Source organism: Camelina sativa, chromosome 17 (genome assembly GCF_000633955.1).
Source record: "Camelina sativa cultivar DH55 chromosome 17, Cs, whole genome shotgun sequence".
NCBI classification, from domain to species: Eukaryota; Viridiplantae; Streptophyta; class Magnoliopsida; order Brassicales; family Brassicaceae; genus Camelina; species Camelina sativa.
In genome coordinates this window covers 27,362,277-27,383,413 of record NC_025701.1, presented here as the reverse complement: position 1 = coordinate 27,383,413, position 21,137 = coordinate 27,362,277, and the positions used below count along the sequence as shown (strand labels likewise).

Here is a 21,137-nt window from a genome sequence, read left to right as displayed (position 1 = left end):
TCTGATAAAGGGTCAGATTCTATTGCTATAGTTTGACGGTACTTCGAGAGACTCCTTCTTAGATAATTTTATTATATGTTCAATGTCTGCCATATAATATAAGGTATATACGGATTCACCTCTAGGGGTGAACCTCTTTTATTTACCCCTCTTAATTAACCAATCAAAATACAACAAAACGCCATATCATATCATATCATATTTATAAAATAAATCAAAATTAAAATAAAAAGATAAAACAAATTAAGGAAACAAATTCTGTAGATTTTTAATAAGAAAATTATGTCGGCCTGGTTTATAAAGGAATGATTAGAGTGTAGTTTTTACAATTAAACAAAATTATATGTCGGTTTGGGTTTACAAAATAATGATTAGGGTTTAGATTTTACAATTAAACGAAATTTTATGTCGGTTTGAGTTTACAAAATAGTGGTTAGAGTTTAGATTTTATAATTAAACGAAATTATATGTCGGTTTGGGTTTACAAAAGAGTGGTTAGATTTAGGATTTAGATTTTATAATTAAACGAAATTATATGTCGGTTTGGGTTTACAAAAGAGTGATTAGGGTATAGGGTTTAAATTTTATAATTAAACGAAATTATAGGTCGGTTTGGGTTTACAAAAGAGTGGTTGGGGTTTAGGGTTTAGATTTTACAATCAAAGAAATTTATATGTCGGTTTGGGTTTATAAAATAGTGGTTAGGGTTTAGATTTTACAATTAAAGAAAATTATATGTCGGTTTGAGTTTATAAAAGAGTGGTTAGAGTTTAGATTTTACAATTAAACAAAATTGTATTTCTAGGTTTATAAAAGAGTGGTTAGGGTTTAAATTACACAATTAAACACAATTATATGTCGGTTTGAATTTATAAAAATGTAACTTGGATTTAAATGTTATAATTAAAAACTATAATATAATGTTTATAATTAAAATTGAATTATATACAGATTTTGTTTCTTTAATTAATAATTTGTTTTCTCAATTAAAAAGAGGTGAATAAAAGAGGTTCACCCCTTAGGGATGAACCCAAGAATTGTCCTAAAAACTCCAAAGAGAATTTAAGGAATGCTCTTAAACAATATAGAAATATTCTAAACCGTGCACTTGACTCACAAACGGTTATATATAAAAAAAAACACATGTCTTGAAAAGTGGGACTCGAAATGAGATAAGGTGACCCAGAAATTTCACAAATTTAAAACAGAATGAAAATAATATATTAGTTGATTAAATCATCAAGAAGAAGATGAGATGGGCCGGGGATTAATTGAATATTATGATCAGCAGGGGTTCCTATGGGGATTCTGAGGAGCAGGAGGAGGATTTACAAGAGGTTCAAGTGCTTTCACCACAATGCTCATGTCTGGTCTAAAATCTGGATCAGTACGCACACAAAGTGCAGCCACCGCGGCTAGCTGACCATTATATCGTACCATATTCATACATAGCAAAAATAAAATCAGACTCATGAAATGTTTTAGTTGTCATATAGAGATGAATGTGGACAACATAACTATCGCTTGTTTTCTTTGGCATTTGCAAGAAAAAGGTAAGAATTGAACTTTAATTCTAATGTTAACAGATAAATTAGTCTTCTATATTCTAAGCTAGAGTAATTCTTTAATGCTGCAATGAAACAATAAGAGGAAAAATCAATTTTATTGGATTAAGTACCTTGGCAACAGCTTCAAAAAGGTACTCTCCGAGTAGTCTTGGATCAACGCATTGCTCCACTTTGTCTTTGCTTAGTTTAGGGGTTGCCTAAGATAACATACAACATCTTTATCATTAATCAACATATATATTTCATTTCTCTGCTATCTTTTCCCACAAAATTTAGCTTTTTCCATTGTTGTTTTTAAAAAATTAGTTTCAAAATTATAGGCCAAAAAAGTTTTCTTTGAGGTTGTTGAATGTTTTAGAAGCTTTATCTAATCAATGCAAGCCAACAAGAATCTAATTATCTAAAGAAGAAAGAAAAGCTGCAATAAACATTACCCATCTCACTAGACTCTGCTCTCCCGGCGGTAAGGTAAAATCAATATCTTTACGACCTGTAAGGAGCTCCAGCAAAACAATCCCAAAACAGTACACATCACTCTTTGTGCTCAATGTTCCTGTCAGTGTGTATCTGACATAAATAACCCAAAATGTTTAAAGAAGACGTGTTAGCCTCTGGACTGAAAATCACTGTTCAAGATTGATAATACGTTACTCTGGAGCCCTATGGCCATAACTTCCTCCTATCATACAACCGGCTGAGGGAAAGCGAGCAGCCATGTTAATGACTTTATCAGAAAAATCTAAATCAGCAACCTTGGCAACATCATCATCGAACAGAAGTATGTTGCTGGATTTGATGTCTCGGTAGATAACCTGAGGGTTCACCTTCTTGTGCAAGTACTCAAGTCCTCTGACTGCACCAACAGAGATTTTGACTCTTTGTTCCCACGTCAAAAGAGGACCTCGTGGTGCTCCTTTGACACCTTTTCGACCTGCACCAAAAGAGACACCACATGCATTGCATAGTTTATGTCCTCTTGTATGTTAGTTTTCAGATGTGTATAATTGAGTAACTGATCCATTTCTGAGAAATGGTTTACATTAGCCACTCACCATGAAGAACATCATGAAGAGATCCATTAGGAGCAAATTCAAACGCAAGAACACGGAGAGGGCCATCAACACAATAACCCACAAGTGCAACAACATTGTCGTGTTAGAATTTTCTATATCATTAACAGAAAAAAGTAGTCAGACCTTTCCAAAGGAGTAGTTTGATGCTGGATCATTCAAACAAATGACACATACCTGGGAAAGAAATACTTGATCTGGCTGGTGACTGTGGTCAAGTTTCTTAATGACAGCTGCTTTACCGCTTTTAAGAACACCGTAAAACACTCTTCCGTTTGAACCTTCACCGATTGATGCCTCTGAACTATAGTTATCAGTTAAAGCTTTCAACTCATCCACTGGAATGGCTGGTACAGCAATAGGCTGCGTGTGAGTAACTAACCGGTTCGTGAATGAATCTGCTCTTTGATGGTGGCGTCCATTGTAACCTTTATAACAATAAAATCCCATTAACTTAGAAGACAAAAAACAGGACACTAATTAAGCAAAACACAGACAAGATAAGTGGTGCAGTTGAAATAGGTGAGCTACCTAAAGGATTATGTGCTTGCCTTGGTCCCGCGTCAACAGTGTTACGAAAATCCTCATTCCCACACCAACAAAACCAGCTCATTACACTCTTCTCCCACAGGAGCTAACTTAACTGTAATTGTATGCAGAAGACAAAATGTGTGAGCAAAACAGTTATAAAAAAAGAAACATATTTGAGCAGCTTCTCAAACTTATTTAACATACAGAGATATAGTTCAGACACAATAAACAGTTTGTACCAAACTTTATGCATGCACAATGACATGAACAAGATAATAAGTGTCAATAAACATTTGTGAAGAGTAAGATCTAGCCGCTTAATTATGGAAATGTATATTAGTATATATAAACAAGTAATAAAGACACAACAAACAGTTACGTTTTAAAACAAGATTTGGCTATCTAAGAAAAGAGAGTCAAGTGGAAAGACCTTAAGATCAATGATCTCTCTTTATATTACTCAACAGTCAAGAACAATACAATATAGGGTTTGCAATTTAGAGTCCCTAATCTCTCCTTAAGCCAGAGGCTCTCTCAACTAGCAAATGGTCAAAGAACTTATTTATACATACTATATGGTTAGCAAAACAAAAACTAGGAAACTGTTTCCAAAAGAAAGATATTATATCAATTCCTTCTATAAGATGCGGCATGATTCAACTTGTTAATTTTGTAATGGACAAAATGGTTTGACTCGAGAAAATTGAGCATATACACACAAACAGAATTATGAAAATTAACAAGAATTCACATACACGTAAAGTCGATATCAGAAGAACTGAAGAAAAACTTCGAAGGAGAGAAAAAAAAAAATTTGAAATTCTATGATGAGCGTAGAATCTTCGAGGGTTGTGTTACCCTCGTAGATGAGTATTTTGAAAATGTCTAATGATTGTCAAACCAATTTTTAAATAACTAGATGATGACCATGTCGCCTTTGTTGGTACTAACTTGGAACAAGTCTAAAATGGGTCATGAACTTAAAATATGCCTTCAGTGAATCATAGTCAAGATTTCCCAAACAACCAAAGTGTACAAGATCCTTTGTGTTAGAGCGTATCTTTGAGCGTATCTTTAAGCGCTGAGATCTGGTAAAAAAAGTTAGATCTAAAAAAATGTGTTGGGAGACGAATAAAAAATAAAAAATAAAAAATAAAGGAAAGAGAGGACGAAATGAGAAATTAAGCAAAACAGAAAGATGAAGGAAAAGGAATGTTTCTGGTTCAAATATGAGGCTATGAATGGCAATAAGTTTTTCATTGGTTTTTAGTTTTTAGATTTTGGTTTTTGGATTTTTGTTTTTAAATTTTTGGTTTTTGGTTTTTGCTGTATATTTAAAAATTAATAAATTAAAAAGTCAAAAATAAAAATTTACGCTGGAAAAAAAGGTTTTCCACAAAATCTCAAATTTATGGTTTTTAGTTTTTCTTTGAAATTTAGAAAAACCACTTAAAAACTAGTTTTCCTAATCTTTAGGGAATCCAATTTTTGAAAATCTTGAATGGTAAAGAAATAGATTTTCAAAAAATCAAAAACCAAAATCAACTTAAAAACTAGTTACCATTCAAGGCCTGAGTTTCCAAATGCAGAGATTATGTTTCTAACTAGGGTTGACCCGTGGTACACCACCAGACAAATTTTGTATTATAAAAATCATGTTTATCTTATATAGTTTTGTAAATTATTGACAGAAAAAATTGCTTTATTTCTAATATCAGTAAACCAAATAACTTTAAACCCAAAAACTAATAAAAGTATGAGAAGTGAAATTCAATGAAACACTGAAAACAAACAACTACAAAACAAAGTATAATACTTTTTCTCAATCTTGACATTAACATCCATCAGTTTTTTCTACATCATGAGTCTCCTCATCCTCATCTTCATTCTTTGATGAGATGTAACAATAATACAATATTAGATCTATATTATATTTATAAATATTACACTCTTTTTTTTCCTTGTGTTTATCGAGTTTGGTGTGATTAGTTATTGTGAATGAGAAGTATTTATAGTGTTTTAATTTAATGTTACAGTTTTATGTGAGGTAGAAATAATCTTGGTGAGCAAGTTTAATATCAAGATATATCAAGATTTGGGTATGTTTGAGTAGAGTTTAGAATGTAGTTAACGAATATATGCTACATACTATGAGTGTGAGTGTATTTATTGGATTTCCTTTTGAAATAAAATCCCTGATTAAAATTTGCCAAATTAAGAATACGCATATTTAATTGTGATATTCTAATTTTTGTTAGCGAATAAAATTTAATTATGTTTTCAAGGAATCTAAAATTAATAAGGAAATTAAGGTATAATTAATTGGTTTCTAGCTATAAATTACTTTCGAATTTATGCATAAACATAAATTTTATTTTAAAAGTTTTTTATTTATTTTAAGTTTTTAATTTTCCTAAAATCTCGATAATAGTTATATAAGAGTAAGTAGGTGATTTATGCAAATAATTAATAGGGTTAATAACATATCATATTGTTAGACTGGTTGATGAAGCACAATTTCAAGCATAATCTTTTTTCAAAATAAATTAGTTGAATTTTATATTTCTTAATTGTTATTTTTTTTGAAATATAAAAATATATCTTAATTAATACATCTCAATTTTGTAAGTTAGTTTTAGTAATAGTTGGTGCTAATATATTAATTACGAAATTATTAAAACAAATAAACAAATATGCTTGGTAAATTTTCAGTATAAATTTGGGATTTTGTTTTGTCAAATCATTAATTTTAGACTATTAATTCGAAATTGTGTTGCTATATTTTTGGAAGTTGATGATTGGATAAAAATATGCATTACATGCGTAATTTATATTGTGAGATCTTACAAATTTACTTCTCTGAGATAATTAATGTTGATTTTACAGAAATTAATTAGGTTTTTGTTAAAACTGGAATATTACCATAACTTAAAAATCTTAATATAAACTACTAACTGAAAAAAAAACCTGACTAACATAATAAATAAGGATCCGATTTGTGATTTCGGGTTGTACATTTCAATTTAGAACCGACCCGTTTACAATGATTACCGAATTAACCTTAATGACATTTGATTAATTGTCTAAATATAAAGGCATTAATGGAAATCGTTTCCAAAAAAATTGTGACACAAAAATGTACTTCAAAAATGTTAAGATAGATTGGAAGATAGATGTCTCGGTATGAAACACTTGTAAAACAATTGTATTGGTCACTTTTTTTTTTTTTTTTTTTTTTTTTANTCTTGGTTTTTATTAATCAGAATTTGGTACATAGTCATGAAACAAACAGCTATGTAAATACAATGGAGGATAGAAAAAAAATTGAGCAGTTTGTGTTTGATGGTGAGCTGCTTTAGCTAACTTATCAGCAACATGATTACATTCTCTTTCAACAAGTAAGAATGAAATAAGTTAAAGTGATCCGCCCAACTGCGGATATCTACCAGGAGATGGTCCATGGTTATATTTGTAGATCGCTTGTGTAGAAGATCATCTAGCGCCTTACAATCACCTTCTAGGATTACATCACGGTAACCTCGACACCAGGTCAATTGGAGTGCATGTAGCAGTGCTATCCCTTCAGCTTCAGGAGGGGTTGATGCTTGTTTTAGTTTAGAGCTTCCAGATAGCAGATATGTTTCCCTTGCATCCCGTATTATCCACCCCGCCCCAATACTACCATTCTGATAAAGGAAGCTTCCATCAAAGTTTACCTTGATTGCATTGTCTGGAGGTGGTTTCCAACGGAATGTCTGAGTATTACGCAATGTAGCTGATCGCCGCCTCAAGATATTGGAGGTACATGTTGCTGTTAACCACTCTGTAACATCGTCCCTAGCCTTGTTGATTACCTCCCTCGGTTCCCAACTAACCTTGTTGAAGATGAGATCATTCCTTGATTTCCACAGTTGCCAACCAATCCAAAATGGTAAATGTTGTTGATCCACATCCATTGCCGAGTTATACATCAATAGTAGCGTGTTGATGTTTTCTTCAATGTTTGATGTAAAAGCTTGACCTAATGGTAGGCCGGATAGTCACTTTTTCTTATATTGACCGAGAAACTTGGAAAAAAAATAAGTTGGTCTTTAAAGAGATTCTGTTACGAAAAGATTATGTTAAAGTTCTTTTCGGTTTACAAGTTGGTCATAAAGAGATTTTGTTAGGCCATCTGCATTGGCAGAACAGTTTGGGTGTTCTTAGCCCAATAAAATGATAAATATATTGAACAGTGCCTATAGAACACTTTTTTAGTTCTTGATGTAGAACTGATCTTGGCTCAGTTCTAAGCTGACGTGACAAGCTGTGAATGGATACAATTTTTTGCAAACAATTTTTCACAAATTAAAAGAGGATTTGATTGAGAATATATGGAATAAATTTAGACATTAAACTATGTATTAATTAAATAAAATGTTTGTGTGCTTTAATTAAGTAATATGTTTGTTTGTTTTTTTTCTCTTTAATATTTTTTTTTGTTTCATAAAAATTTGGTATTGTATTTTGAATTTTAGTAAAAGTTTTATAAGTTTGTAATTTAAATGTTATTTTTAAAGTTTTTATAAATGTAATCTGTTTAAGATTATTATATTATTAAATCTTATGATCTTAAACATGTTCTTCCAATAACAAACTTTTTAACAAAATATCTAAACTAATGATCTTACATTATTTTCATAATATTTTTACTCTAAGAACACCGAAAAGTGTTCCCCCAATAAAGATGCCTTTACGAGAAGAGTGTTTTGAGAAACATAGAAAATCAGGTGAAAACATGGGATCTTCTTCTACACCATTCTTATGATTCTTTGTCTCATCCTCAAATAACAATGTAACTCGTAACATGAATCTGCCACAATCCTCTAAAGTTACAGTATTAATTGTTTATTTTCTTATGGGTTTTAGTAGATTGGGATGATTTTGCGTCAATTTCCAAAGAGATTTGCGGATGGAGACTAGCTTCGATTGAAGCCATTGGATTCTTTGCAACAGTAATTTTATAGAGACTCCTTGATCAAAATATATCTCCCTCTGGTCTATTGAGATTTGCCTTACAAAACCTTCAGACAAACATTATTTCTGGATTCATAGTTAGCACTATTGTGAGGTATAACTACAAATACACTTATATGTGTTTGCAATATTTTGTAAAGTGAACAAGAAATAATAAAATGAGAGAGAGGGAGGAGCAGCCAAGAGAGAGAGAGACTTTGAGAGTCTTTTGGATGAAAGAAAACTTATCATTTTACTCTTCCTACACAACTCCTTATTTATAGTACACTTACAAAAGACATGAGTCACACACCCATTAGTTTTGGTAATGACAAGTGTTAACACTACAAAGATTGTGTAACACTACATGGACAAGTGTAATGACATGTGTCTTGTGATGGAATAATCACACATGTGTTTTACAATACTCCTCCTTGATTATCCATCACCATTGACGAGTTACGTACTACCTCATTAAAAACCTTGTCACGGAAAAACCCATTGGGATAAAAACCATGACAAGGGAAAAAGAGTATAGTAACGTAATCTCCCCCTCGAAAAGATAGGTATAATCTTTCTTCACAAATCTCGTAGATGACACATTCCAATAATGTGAATATGCTTTCTTAATGTGGTAGTTGGAAGCGCCTTTGTGAATAGATCTGCTGCATTGTCACTTGAGCGGATATGTTGAATATCAACTTCCTTTTTTTGCTTGAGTTCTTGAGATTAGGAGAAAAATCTTGGAGGTATATGCTTTATTCTGTCGCTTTTGATGTAACCTTCTTTGATTTGGGCGACACAAGCAGCATTGTCTTCGAATAATGTTGTTGGCTCTTTCTTGGTGACTATTCCACTTGATTCTTGTATGTGGTTAGTCATTGATCTGAGCCATACACATTCCCTCGATGCTTCATGAAGAGCAATTATTTCTGCATGATTTGAGGAAATGGCGATGAAACACAATATGTTGGTGGTATGGATTGATGGATGTATGCAATGGTGAGATATGAAATGAATGGATGGCAGGGTGTTTCAATTTCCCTTATGCAATTGTAGTACAAGAGGTGTCAATCCAATCTGAGAGCTGTGAACAATCAAGATGTGTATATGAGCCTAAGTTAAGCCAAATATGCAAAGGATGTTTGTCACTAACAATCCTATTAATGAAATGTAAAGAACAGAAAGTAAAACTACTAGAACTAGATGCTGAATGTAAATGGAACAGAATGATTGTCACTAAAATAAAGCTAGAACAGAAATAGAAACTATACCAATGAACTAATGCAAGACAATAATGAACAGGAAAATAAGTAAATGCAACAGAAATGCAAATAGAATGAGACTAGAGATAAGACAGGATAACTACAAATCATAAACAAGAGTTCTGGGGATGAACTCGAGCAAGCACTCGATCGAGTGTAGATCGAGTGCAGGGTCGACCTGGACAAATCCGTGAAACAGAGCAATACAAGAAAAACAGAGCAACACAAGAACGAATCAAACAACAATCAAACAGCAGGATTAAGACTTAAAAATCAATAAACAAAGAAGGACTTGAGGAGGGATTCATGGGCTGGACTAATGAATGAGGTTATCACACTTTGGCCAACAAATCTCAAGCAAACTTTGAGCTAATCTCTAGACATACAAATCTAAGACAAGTTTAATCCACTCTCATGGCAAGAAACAATCAAACTCATGCATCCCTAGACTTGTTCTCACAAAGAAAAGAATCTACACAAGCAGGCATTAAGCAATATGTCTCATACCAAACAAGACCTCTAATCTCTTAGCAAGCCTAATGGTAAGCTCTAGATCTAGCCTTATCTATGCTCCTGAAACATTGGTGTGATGCTAAGATGCTTGAAATCAAACCCTAACCTCTCAGTTCAGGATTAGCATTAAGAACATCTAGCCTAGAAGAGATTCTACCACAATCAAGCTTGACCAAAGAAAACAAACCTCAAACACAACCCAGCCTAACCCATCCTCAAGATCCTAAGCTACTACTCACAAGAACACATGATGAACTTCAAAGTCATAAACCCAGAAAATACTGAAACTTGCATCAAATGAAAGATAAAACAAAGATCTATAACATTCAAGAAGGAATCAAACACGAATTCTTAATATCTTGAAAGTTATGAAACCAACAAAATCCAAGAATCTTATGTTTTCCCTCTTAAAAGAGTACAAGATCTAAAGAAATAAAAGTGCAAAAGGAATAATTCCCAAAAGGATAAAAACTAGGTTTCTGACTATTCTAAAAAGCTCGGCTCTTTGGTGGCTGCAGGTACAAGGCTTTATATAGGAGAAGAGGTGGAAGCCCTAAAAATACTAAAAGACAAAATAGTCAACGGCTCGGTCAACTCGACCCTGTGCTCGGTCGAGTGGCTGGTCGAGTTGGCTTTTCTTCTGCTTCCTCCACTCGGTCGAGTCCCTTTCTGCACACGGTCGAGTGTCTGGTCGAGTGTGGGGTCGAGTGGGACTCTGGATCTTGGTTCTTCAGCCTTAACTCTCTTGCTTTCCTTTCATGATTGCCTCACTTCTCCTCAGCATTGCTTCCATGCTCCTTAAGCTCCAAAATCACCTGATTATGCATGAAAAGATGCAAATGCAATGCAACTATACTCTAATGCATGATTAGTCCTAAAGCTACACAATAATGGCCTAAATGGATAGCAAAAGATGCAAAAGTTGTGAATAAACTAAGGGAAAACAAGGTAAAATATATGAACATCAACACCCCCAAACTTAGTCTTTGCTTGCCCTCAAGCAAATGAACAAGACATAAGAAGGTAGATGAGGTTTGAAAGTGGGATCTCAGCTCCTAAAGCTTGCAAATAGACCATCTAGAATCAATGTCCAAGTTACTAGTACTATGATGCAAGTTGAATGAGCTGTACTTAAAGATTTTAGACAAGCATATCACAACCTTTACTGATTTGAGCCTTAGATGTCCACATGCATTCAAATCAACCATTTCCTTTAACATTCATTAATCAAGAACATGAATCAATTATATGCAATGCTTAAACTCATTTGGCTTGGCAGTAAAAGGTTTAGAGACAATGATGGTCTCTCTTTAGAGTGGGGTTTATCAATATCAAGGTTCTCTCAAAAAAAATGGATTGAGCTTTAGAAGAATGCTAAAGGTAAGAACACTTAGACACATACAAGAACAAAACCTTGTCTACCCAAAGGCACCCAAAGTGTTTATCCTATCAATCTAAACCCAATTGATCCTAGTGCTACCCTTTAACTTCTTCTCTTCTCTTTCACCCTTTTCTCTTTTGATTTTAAAGTCTTAGGAGAGGTTTCTTATTTGATCTTTCTAGTGGAATGGGAGATTCTTACTTATTTGCTATGGTTTTCTTTTCTTCTTATTCTTAAGACATAAAAGCATTTTGCTATACTCTTCTTTTTCTTTCTTTTTTTTTTTTGAATGAAACCATCTTTAAACAATATCATACTTCCCATTCTTTCACTAGACTTTGATTTTACTTAAACACATTCCCCTCCTAAAGACTCTAACCTTTTCTTTCTCTTTTCCTCTTTTCTTTTCTTTCTTTTTCAAACAACCAAATCCCAAACCCAACAATGAAATCACCTAGTCCTATCTAGTTTGGAAAATGCAAACTAGAACTACACAAGGCATTATTCTTGTCAGTTCAAACCTAACACTTTCTACCAAGCTCAATCCCAAAATAGGCCTTACACACTCAAGAATAAACATGGCTTGAAAGAAGGGTTGGTTAAGGGTATTGGAAACTGATTTTAATGATTCAATCAGCTACTTGGATCAACAAGAGTGGTAAAAAGGAGAAAGATGATCCAAATATGTATATGGTATCCATGAGTTTAAAGCAATGCATACATTGATAATTAAAAGTCAATATTAGGTTCTTATAGATAGGAAATGGCATCAAATCACAACATGCTTCAATTTAGACAAAATACAATGCAGGAATTCAAGGCTTGGTTCAATCTTATGCTTCTAACTACTCAACTAGCATCAAAGTACTATTAACTTGGGCATTGATCCTAGTCTAGTGAATTAAGCAAGCTAACAAGGAAAAACTCATCATAGATCCCTAATGCAAATATTATACAATCCTACATGAAACATGCTAAACAAGATCCTAATATGCAATGCAACTACATGAACACTTTTTTTTTATAAAGATTTTTGCAAAAAATTTTCAAATTTTTAGGGTTTTTCTATGCCTTAGATGCTATGCAAATACTAATATGAGGATGCTAAAAATTTGAAATAAGAACACAAAACACAATGTCAAATGCTATCTCAAACCCTCCCCCAAACTTAAATCACACAGTCCTCTGTGTGAAAGAAATTTGTAAGAGGATTCAAGACCAAAAACAAAACACAATTTCAAATGCAATGATATTTACAAGGGAAGGTGATAGTGGTACCTCAAGGATTGGAGAAGAAGTTGTCCACATCCTCTTGCATACTGTCAAAGGTGTAGTTGGGGTCTTGTTGATCACTTGGAGATGGAGATTGGGGCAGCTCGACGACGGCGATCGACCGGCACTCGGTCGAGTGCGTGCTCGAGTGGGGGGGGGTCGAGCTGGACCGCGGATGCCAAAATTTTGAGCCTGCTGCTGGTAGAAATGCTGGTAGAGAGCTGGATCCATGAAGTATTGTGGTGGGATGGGAGGGTAGCCTGGATAGCCTGGATAAGCAGCTGGAGGTGGGAAACCATAAGGTGATCTGGGCTGGAACTCGGTCGAGTACGTCGGGGGTGCTCGGTCGAGTGGGCGCTCGAGTGACCCGGTCAAGTGCCTCGAAAACTGTTGTTCTCGGGTACTTGAGCTCATCTTCCTCTGATTTGGCTCATACATTGAAGCTCTAGCTGGTTCCAAAGGGTTTGCAACTCTTGAAAGTGCTTTAGTTGAGGTACTTCTCCTCAAAGGGCTTGATGGTGTAGGTGAAGAATTCCCACTCTTCAACTCAGCAATCTCCTTCTTTAAGCCCTTGATAGACTTAGCCATGCTGGTCACCTTCTTCTTCAGCTTATCAAACCTCTTCCCATGCCACTTGTTCCATTTTTGCAAAAGTGTCAACCTCTTGCTATTCTCCCTCACTCCTCTACTATCCCTTGGGTTGGGCTCATAATCCTCAAAGTAAAATTGGTCCTCCTCATCAGCCATTTGTGCATTTCCAGCTTCTTCAACTCTAGGTTGAACTGTCCCATCAAACAAGTACTCTTCAGCTGGCCAAAAGTCAATGTTGGCTCCTTCTTGAATGGTGGTGAGCTCTTGGTTAGGCAATATGAATTGCTTTTTCCCAAGTGTTGGAAGCTCAAAGTTGAAGATGTGGTTCCCTTGATGCATCTCCTTTGCTAGGATGAGAGTAGAGGTGAGGNGCAAGAGCTTTGTGGAAGTATCTTAGGACTGGGCTCCTTATCGTTGAACTCTTGGAATTGGAGGATGAGTAGAGTTTGTTGTCCCCAATGGTTTCCCAAAAAGAATAAAGCTCCTCTCTTGGTATCATCAAGAATCTATTACTCCCAACTTCAAAACCAAACACATTGGCTATCTTCTTCATTGAAAGCTCATGCTTCTTCCCCTTGATTGTGAAAGAAATGTGACCAGCTCCAGCCTCAGCATCCTTCTTTGCATATGTATGCAGCTTGACAGTGGCTAGAAACTCACAACTTTCTTCTTTGTAGCCCTCCATGCAAAGCCTCATGAACTTGGTTAAGTTACTCTTCTCAAAAAGAAACTCCACATCTTCATCAATGGCTAGCTTTTCCCTGGTTTCCTTGTGAGGATATCTAGTCCCCAAGAACTCCATTCTCATGAAGGCTTCATACAACTGCCTCTTTGTCAACCCACAAGATTCTGCTTCTCCATCATCCTCTAGCTCTTCTTCCTCATATTCTTCCTCACTTTCACTTTCAATCTCCTCTTGTTCAACCTCAACTGCTGGCCTCTTCCCTTTGGCCTTGTGTCTCCTCATGAACTCATTAAGGGTTGGCTCCCTTTCTTCCTCACTTTCAGTCCTCTCAGGATCTTCCTCAACTGAATCACTCCTTGGATACGGCATCTGGCTCGATCGGTCAGCTCGACCACCACTCGGTCGAGTGCTAGCTCGAGTGGTGTGTCGAGTGGTTCTCCCAGATTTTCCTCTTGATTCAAGGTCATCATCACGACGTTCCATGGAGGTTGCAGCCGCTTGTTGAGATTTCCTGGTCATTCTTGAAGATATTTTCGAACAGAACTGAAGGGAATAGACTCAAAGCTCAAAGTTAATAGGTTAGTGACCCAAAAACTTGAAAGAACTAAGCTTGAGCAAAAGATGAACTTTGAGAGAGATTTTAAAACTTGAATTTAGTTGTTTTGAGCAAATGAGAGAGTGTGAGAGGTATAGGATCATGCAAGTCCTATTTAAAGAAGCTAAGGGGACAAGAAGACAAGGGTGGAGCATCCATACCATTCAAATTTGAAATGGGATTCTTTGACCTGCTTTTTGCTGCCACTCGACCCCACACTCGACTGTACACGGTCGAGCTCATTGACCAAATTTTGAAAATTCAAAATTTTCTTCTTGTTCTTCCCTCCACTCGATCGTGCTAGAGAAATGATGATCAAATGGGCCTTACTTCTTTGCCAACTCGGTCGAGTACCTCTCGTGGGCTGGTCGAGTGGGCTTGCGTTTCTCCTTCTCCAAGTACAAATCTCTCCTTACCCATCTACACTTTTATTAAAAGGCCTGTCCAACACAAATATAAAACAAAACACATCAAAACTACAAGGAAATTAAACCATATTTACAAAAGATACCTTAGGGATTTCCTCCCTAGTGAGCTTGTTTAAAGTCACTAAGCTTGACTTTGGTTTCCTTAGACTTGGTCTACATACCAAGGAGGTGATGAAATCCTCCCTGGAACCTCTTGATCACTGTGAAGTTGATCCTTGATCACCTCACCCTTAACACACAAACCATACTTCTTCTTGATTTTGAGCCTTGGTCTTGCTTTCCTCAAAGACCTCTTGTTTAGCTTGACTTGGAGATCCTCAACCATATCAGTCAACTCTTGAACTGACCTCTTAAGCTTTTCCACAGAATCTTCTTGAAGAGAGGGCTCAGCCTTTGGAATAGCCTTGTCACTTAAACCTTCTTGACCACCTTTGTCCTTGATAGTAAAAGGCTGACCATCAATGGTAGGAAGGTTGGTTGGGTTATAGATGTTGAACTTCATAGCTATACCCTCATCAATGTTCAAGGTCACAAGACCTTCCTTGACATCAATGACTGCTCCAACAGTGGCTAAGAATGGCCTCCCAAGAATGATAGGATCTTCAGGCTCCTTGTCCATCTCTAGAACCACAAAATCAGTGTGAACCCTAGCTCTCCCTATCTTCACCGGAATGTTCTCCAACTTGCCAACCACATCTCTATTTGACCCATCAGCTAGGCATACATGAAGGTTGGTGGATTTGAAATCAATGTGCCCAAGCTTTTGTTCTATGGAGTATGGCATCACACTGATTGATGCTCCCAAGTCACATAGGCACTGGTTGTAGTGGAGATAGCTAAGTGTGAAAGGCAGATAGAATGGCCCTGGATCCTTAAGCTTAATTGGGATGATCACTCCTCCAAGGTCCTCAAGATCATTCTCATCTTGAGCTTGAGCCTTCTTCTTTGACAAATCAAGCAAAAATTTCTATTGAGAGGATATGGTTCATACTGTTCCAAGGCAGGTCCTCTCTCCTCTTCTTGGTAAGCAATTATGATCTCTTGTATGGCCATCACTTCCTCTTGTTTCTCAACCACAACTTCTTCATGCAAAGCTTTGTCATCCTCTTGTTGCTTAGCCAACATCTCCTTTTTCTCAATGATTTCCCTTAATTCTTTAATTTTCTGTGCTTTGAAATGACCTGGGAATGGTAGAGGTGGTTTGTAAGCAGGAGGAATGTACTTAGCAGGTTTAACAGCTCCTGATCCTTCAGCTCGATCGACCACTCGATCAGGCACTCGGTCGAGTGCTGGCTCGAGTACCTAGTCGAGTGCCATGGCGGATTCAGATTACTCTGCACAAACTTTACTCAAAGCTTCAATAACTGACCAATCCTCCCCATCTTGAATATCACTGTCCCCAGTGAATTCTTCATCAGATATATGGATGGTTTTGGCAGTGAACTCCCTTGGATTTTGAACAGCTTTTCCAGGGAGCTGGTTAGGTTTAGGAGCAGAAGTAGAGGCAATGTTGCTCTCCATATACTTCACTCTAGAGTTGAGACCTTCAAACTTCATGTTCAGGTCATTATACTTGGATGTGAGCCTTTGATTCAACTCAACAAACTGTTTGGCTTCCTCAATCTTTCCTTGTGTTTGCCCAATAAACAACTGTTGCATCATAGCTCTTAAGTCTTGTTCTTGGCCTTGGTTAGTCTGAAACCCTGGTGGTGGACACAACTGAGGCTGGAACACTTGACACTGTTGTTTGGGGACATAGTTTTGTTGCTGTTGAGGCTGTTGAGGTGGATACACTTGGTCTTGTGGATTGGCCACATTAGTGCTTCTATAGGAGAGGTTGTTGTTCTTGAACCCTCCTTGGTTGTAGCCTTTGAATCCACCTTGGTTTTGCACATAACAGAGCTCAGCATACTCATTCTCCCCTTCTTGAACTTGAACCTCTTCTTCACCAATGAAGTGAATGGATTTTTGTTGGCTAAGGAGGATCATATCAAGCTTCTCATTGACCATCTTCAAATCCTTCTTGTATTTGGCCTCTTGGTCAGTGGAGGTGGACCTTATGGTTCTGTCATATTCCTTATTATAGTTGCCATCTGACTGAGCAAGGTTCTCAACTAATTTCCATCCTTCTTCCACATTCTTGTTGAGGAAGTTGCCATTAGAGGCTGTGTCAAGAAGCATCCTGATCTTGGGAAGCACTCCTCTATACAAGGTGCTAAGTAGTGACTCATTGCTGAAGCCATGGTGAGGACACTGAGTCTGAAATCCTTTGAACCTCTCCCAAGCTTCACAAAAGCTCTCATTGTTTCTTTGAGCAAACCCAGAAATTTCATTCCTCAATCTAGCAGTCCTTGCATTTGAGAAGAATTTTGCCAAGAAAGCCTTCTTGCAAGCATCCCATGTGGTTATTGCTCCAGTAGGAAGAGTCTTCTCCCAAAGGTGAGCCTTATCTCCAAGTGAAAATGGGAAGAGCCTCAACTTGAATCCATCCTCACTCACTCCATTAATCTTGGTAAGACCACAGATTCTATCAAATTCATCAAGGTGGTCTAGAGGATCCTCCATTGGCAATCCATGGAACTTGTTGGCTTGAATCATGGAGATCAATCCACTCTTGATCTCAAAGTTGTTGTTTGGCACTGTGGGAGGCACAATACCAGCTCTCTGGTTGTGTGTGTTGGGTGCATCTCCAGCACCAATGTTCCTTGGTCTTGGAACTGGATCTTGTTGCTCCATTATGATTGGAACTGCTTGCTGTTGTGGAACTACTCTTCTTCTCTGATTTCCCAAACCCTTTGGCAGCCTGTGGATGTTGTCAATAGGCCTTTGAAGATTGTCTTTCCCCTTGGACCTTGTGTGCATCAACAGACTGAGATACTGACTCGAACAGGTGCACGGTCGAGCGCAGGCTCGAGTGAGTGGTCGAGTCGACTGGGAACTGGTGTCTAAATAGATACGCTGTCTGACTCGATCAGGTGCTCGATCACTACTCGGTCGAGTGGTGCTCGAGTGGGTGGTCAAGTGGTACCTGAAATTCAACACAGCCAAGCAAAAGAAGATTCGAGTTCAGCAACTTCACAAGTGGATAAACAAACTTAATCTTAGACTAATAATGATCCTAAATGTCACAAAACACTCTCAAATGGGCAACGGCGCCAAATTGAAACACACTTTGTTGGTGGTATGGATTGATGGATGTATGCAATGGTGAGATATGAAATGAATGGGGGCAGGGTGTTTCAATTCCCCTTATGCAATTGTAGTACAAGAGGTGTCAATCCAATCTGAGGGTTGTGAACAATCAGGATGTGTATATGAGCCTAAGTTAAGCCAAATATGCGAAGGATGTTTGTCACTAACAATCCTATTAATGAAATGTAAAGAGCAGAAATTAAAACTACTAGAACTAGATGCTGAATGCAAATGGAACATAATGATTATCACTAAAATAAAACTAGAACAGAAATAGAAACTATACTAATGAACTAATGCAAGACAATAATGAACAGGAAAATAAGTAAATGCAACAGAAATGCAAATAGACTGAGACTAGAGATAAGACAGGATAACTACAAATCATAAACAAGAGTTCTGGGGATGAACTCGAGCAAGCACTCGATCGAGTGTAGATCGAGTGCAGGGTCGAGCTAGACAAATCCGTGAAACAGAGCAATACAAGAAAAACAGAGCAACACAAGAACGAATTAAACAACAATCAAACAGCAGGATTAAGACTTAAAAATCAATAAACAAGGAAGGCCTTGAGGAGGTATTCATGGGCTGGACTAATGATTGAGGTTATCTAACTTGGTCAACAAATCTCAAGCAAACTTTGAGCTAATCTCTAGACATATAAATCTAAGACAAGTTTAATCCACTCTCATGGCAAGAAACAATCAAACTCATGCATCTCTAGACTTGTTCTCACAAAGAAAAGAATCTACACAAGCAGGCATTAAGCAATATGTCTCATACCAAACAAGACCTCTAATCTCTTAGCAAGCCTAATGGTAAGCTCTAGATCTAGCCTTATCTATGCTCCTTAAACATTAGTGTGATGCTAAGATGCTTGAAATCAAACCCTAACCTCTCAGTTCAGGATTAGCATTAAGAACATCTAGCCTAGAAGAGATTCTACCACAATTAAGCTTGACCAAAACAAACAAACCTCAAACACAACCCAGCTTAACCTATCCTCAAGATCCTAAGCTACTACTCACAAGAACACATGATGAACTTCAAAGTCATAAACCCAGAAAATACTGAAACTTGCATCAAATGAAAGATAAAACAAAGATCTATAACATTCAAGAAGGAATCAAACACGAATTTTTAATATCTTGAAAGTTATGAAACCAACAAAATCCAAGAATCTTATGTTTTCCCTCTTAAAAGAGTACAAGATCTAAAGAAATAAAAGTGCAAAAGGAATAATTCCCAAAAGGATAAAAACTAGGTTTCTGACTATTCTAAAAAGCTCGGCTCTTTGGTGGCTGCAGGTACAAGGCTTTATATAGGAGATGAGGTGGAAGCCCTAAAAATACTAAAAGACAAAATAGTCAACGGCTCGGTCAACTCGACCCTGTGCTCGGTCGAGTGGCTGGTCGAGTTGGCTTTTCTTCTGCTTCTTCCACTCGGTCGAGTCCCTCTCTGCACACGGTCGAGTGTCTGGTCAAGTGTGAGGTCGAGTGAGACTCTGGATCTTGGTTCTTCAGCCTTAACTCTCTTGCTTTCCTTTCATGATTGCCTCACTTCTCCTCAGTATTGCTTCCATGCTCCTTAAGCTCCTCAGTATTTGATCTGCAGCTCAATTGGTGACAGCTTGTCCTGTGGGAAGGTTGTTAAAGGGTGGGGACCAGGGTTCGAGGAACGCCTGGTGCACCAATAACCTACTGTGGATTTGGATGAATCGTTCCAATTGCCCAGTGAGGGGTTAGGATCGATGCCCTGCAGGGCCAGCTTGGGGTCCGTTGGGGCGGCTAGCAGTGAGGCTAGTGGGGTCCACGGATGGGTTGTCACATTCAATGGATGACCATTGGAATTTTGCACAACTTTTCGCATCATGACTGAACCAGGATGTCCAAGTCTTTCATGCCATATCTTAAATGTACTAGTAAACTTAGAGTTTACTGTAACATAAGACGCAAAATTATTTATTTTTGTGCAATACAATCCAGAGGATAACATTGGCAATTCTTCCAATATATGTTTCTCCTCAGATGTTATGCAAAGATATTCAGTGTCATTCTTATTCAGAGTCTCTATATGATATCCATTTCTTTGGATATCTCCGAAACTAATCAAGTTTCTATGAGACTTGGGGCAATATAATGCATCAATTTCAAATTTTGTTCCCCTTGGCATTGGAAAACTGGCTTTTCCAGAGCCTATAATAATCTTTACATTACCACATATAGTGCTCACGCTTCTAGCAGAGTCTTTTATTTTGAGAGAGGATAAATATTTTTTCTCTTTAAGTATTGAGTACGTTGTAGCACTGTCTGCTAGACACATATCTCCATCCTTAATCTCAAAATTTGATATTTTCTGAGATAAAATATTTATAAAATAAACATTAATGAAATAACAAAAAGTCTTACAAAAAACTTATTATATATTACAATAAAACTATTATCCAAAAAGACATTTTATAAACATAAAATACATATCAAACTATGATAAAGCATATCATGGAATATCGGCCTTATTCACATGATTTTCCGTTTTCACTATCAACAAGAAAATCTGCTATATCTAGATGGAGTTCATCGTTTATGCCATGGAAAGAAGGTCCAGCTTTATCATAGATGAGGTTAGTCTCAACATCCCTTTCTTTTGCCTTTTGGGATGCTTGGTACAGATCGGCCAAATGTTTTGGAATACGACAGGTCTGATACCAATGTCCTTTCATGCCGCATCTGTAACAAGTATTTTCACCTTGTTTCTTTATAACACGACCAACATTATTGATTTGAAGATGCTTGTTGGTTTTTCTTGCGTTGAAGTCATTAGGAGAGAAACCTCTTCCTTTTCCTTGTCCACGACCTTCTCCACGACCTCCTCCACGACCATGACCACGGCCTCGAGCGCATCCGCGTCCACGTCCTCGTCCTTGCTAATTATTATAGCTGGATGTAGCAACATTCACTTCTGAAAGTGGAGCTGATCCAGTTGGACGGGTTTGATGATTTATCATCACGAGCTCATTATTTTGTTCAGCAACATGCAAAACTTGCATTAATT

General features: G+C 36.8%; 1 pseudogene; it reads right to left on the bottom strand.

Moving 5' to 3' along the window:
* On the bottom strand, positions 959 to 4,316 carry LOC104758121 (annotated as a pseudogene).